At 34.3% G+C, this 3423-nt stretch overlaps 1 pseudogene; it reads left to right on the top strand.

The window, feature by feature from the left end:
- Positions 1-2812: 2812 nt before the first annotated feature.
- Positions 2813-3203, top strand: LOC129072000 (40S ribosomal protein S24-like; annotated as a pseudogene).
- The last annotated feature ends 220 nt before the right edge of the window (positions 3204-3423 follow it).

Genomic DNA, 3423 nt, shown 5'->3' with positions numbered 1-3423 from the left:
CCTTCACCTCTCGTCTGGGAAACATTCCTACTTTGAGCCATTCATTCTTGACAACACACAGAGCAGAGCCATGGTTCTTGTTTTCAAAGGCCAACAGGAACAGCGATGAATGGAGCGTATCTAGTGTGACAAAGGCTGGCAAAGACTGTGAATCAAACTGCAAACCCTGTGCCCTAGCAAAGAAGAATGGAAGAGAAGAAAGAGGTAGGAGAAAGGAAAGTAGAGGAAGACAGTAGTGGTAGATGAGTAACCTTCCCCTTTGACACCCTCTTCAACCCCCATTTTATTTGCTTTGCCTTCTCTCCTCCAGCTATGCTGCCTCTCCCATGTTCGCCTTAGCCCATCACAAGAATATTAGGTCAGGTACAAGTATATGATATACATGCTGCCCTGCTCAAATTGATAGTTTATTAAAGAAACACTCACTTCTGCAGAAGTCTCAGAGTATGGCCACCATTACATGATATCACAACAATAAATTTGGATACCCAGTTCCAAAGACAGTCATTTCTTTGTGTCCAGTCCCTTATACTTTAGCCTATGTTCCAGTGTATTACAATCTCGAGGTTTTATTCTTACAACTGACATTAGCCAGCAGCATCTGCACCTAGTAAAGGCTGGACACTGTCATTTTTTTCTCCAATGGAACTGTTTATATTTGAATTAACAGTTCCATTTCTGTGTCTTTGGTAGATGCAGATCATTTCTGCCCATGCAAAATGAAATAGAGAATTGATAACATTAAAAAATATACTTTTCTCTAAAAGTATATATAGCATATGATATCAGCAATCTCTTTTTTTTTTCCCCAAAGTGTCCAGTTCATTGTGAAATCTTTAGCCAGAGGATAATAATTTTATCAAATAGAATTAGCCTATATGCTGTTCCTCAGCTTCACAAGGACGGACTAGAATGTCAGGAACAAAATATTCCAGTGAAGGATTCAGGAGAATAAGATTGTTGCCCTGGCCTTGGTGTTTACTAACATTACTCTGATCTGTAACTTTTTATCAAATAGAAGTCAACTCTTTGCAGCTGGCAAGTCACTTAAACTCTCTTGAGCTCAGTTTCCTCACTTGTATATAGGAGTAGTTTGAAAATGGTAAAGTGCCATATTAAATGCATGCTAATATTATCGGAACAGTTAATCACCATCACCACCCTCTCGGACCTGTCAGGTGTAAGGTAGACATTTACATGGCTGCAAAATACAAATGAATAAAAAGAAAAACAAAGATTGATATTATGACTTTATTTAGTCATACCATTTAAATGAGGAGATATTACCATTAATAGTAATTACCTAAGAAATAGAAAAATCAATATGTTAAGATCCCAGTGCAAAAGATGAATAAGAATAGAAAATCTTAAGGTAAAAACCAGAATAATATTTCTTTTTAGACATCATTCAGAATTGAAGGAGGGAGCCATGAAATAAAGATTATTTTTCATGAATTTTTTAGAAAATAGTAATGCAATTTATTTTGATTTACATTTTAAGTCTCCTTCTGGAAGAAAAAAAAATCAGACCACAGGTGGTATTCCACTGAATCACTTTTCACTTCTTGGAACTTTTAAGTCATTTTGACACTTTCCTATCTGAATTAGGCTCCAAGCCAAAAATTAGTTTTACAACTGTCTATTTATCCTATTGATATTTTTCTGATAATTATTCTCTAAGTACTGTTTGAATTTGCATTAAGCTGCTTCAAAATTGTCCTGAGGAAGGAATAGAAAACAAATAAACAAAAATGTTGACTATCTATTATAACCTTATCAACATGCACGTGTCTTTAAATTCAACCAAAAACATTTTGTTGGAAATTAAATCATCAAAATCTATTTTCTCCATAAAAAGTATTTTGAAGAACTTATACAATTAACTAGATATATTAAAATAGAGCTTAAACTGTATTCTAATCCCATTAATAATATATCTCAGACAAAAATATTACATTAATTAAATTGCCTGGATGATTGGCCTAATACGGTATTTCACAAATTGTCAGATAAGGAATAAGGATCCTTAACATCCCTATGAATCTTAGTTTTGTGTTACTATCAATGTCTTCAGCACCCGTATTTTTATACAATAGTTAATAAGTTCATTCAAAATATATTAAACTGCAAATGAGCAAGTCATAACATTGGACAATGCTCAATGTTGATGAGGGTATAGAACAAAATAAACTAATCTACTAAAATGAGATTAAATGAACTAGATATATTTGGAATATCTTGGCATTATCTGGTAAAGCTGAGCATGTTTAGTCCTTCGGTCTACCAATTCCACTCTTAAATCAAGAAACCCTTGGGCACCAAAAGGTATGTTTCAGAATGTGTGCAATAATTTTGTTCGTGATAGTCAAAAACACTAGATAAATAAATATATATAGACCATAAAGTGAATAAGATTATTTTTGGATATTTATATAAGAAATACTAAATAATGGTAAAAATGAAATATAGCTATAAGCATCAGCATATATAAATCTTTAAAAATTAACATTAGATGAAAGAAACAAGTCACAAAATAATACATATAATACGATTCCATATGTAAAAAGTTCAAAAATAAACAAAATAGTATTTAGGGATATAAACAAGTATGGCAAAGCTATAAAGAAAAGTGAGAAAATATTTAATATAGAATATTTAACTAGCAGTATGTTTCTGTGGGGAAGGGAATCATTGGTAAAAATGTGATTGTCACTAACAGAACACATGAAAAATTCCCAAAAGACCATGCTGCATAAGAAGAGAATAACAGCTTTTTTCTCCCTCCCTGGCTACTTGAGGACTGGCTACCATCATGAACAACATAGTAACTATGTGGACCAGGAAGTTCATGACCAACAGATTACTTCAGCAAAAATAAATGGTCATTGCCATCCTTCACCCCGGGAATGCAACAGTACCTGAGACAAAAATTTGTGGAAAACTAGCTAAAATGTACAAGACCATACCAGATGACATCTTTGTAATTGGATTCAAAACCTGTTTTGGTGGTGGCAGAACAATCGGCTTTGCATGGATTATGATTCCTTAGATTACTCAAAGAAAAATGAACCCAAACATAGACTTGCAACACATGGCCTCTATGAGAAGAAGAAGACCTCAAGAAAAGAGGGAAAGGAACACAAGAACGGGATAAAAATGTCAGGGGGACTGCAGAAGCCAGCGTTGGTGCTGGTAAAAAGTGAGCTATAGACGGGACAAGAGAAGGGATAAAGAGTCTTCCGTGACTTTATCTGTGGTAAGTGTGCATGAGAGAACTAATATACTAAGAACTTTAAAAAACAGAGAGAGAAGAACAAAGCCATAATTCCATGGAGTAAAAAGATAAGGTTTGAGAGAGTGGAGTAGGAGGGAGTTGTTGGAGGCAAGCATGGGAAGATTATGATAGTCTGTCAGGGTTTCTAC

Source organism: Pteronotus mesoamericanus, unplaced genomic scaffold, assembly GCF_021234165.1.
Source record: "Pteronotus mesoamericanus isolate MK-2021 breed Mesoamerican mustached bat unplaced genomic scaffold, CSHL_Meso_final contig_291, whole genome shotgun sequence".
Classification (NCBI taxonomy): domain Eukaryota; kingdom Metazoa; phylum Chordata; class Mammalia; order Chiroptera; family Mormoopidae; genus Pteronotus; species Pteronotus mesoamericanus.
The sequence above is the reverse complement of the archived record's forward strand: the minus strand, read 5'-3'. Positions and strand labels throughout refer to the sequence as shown.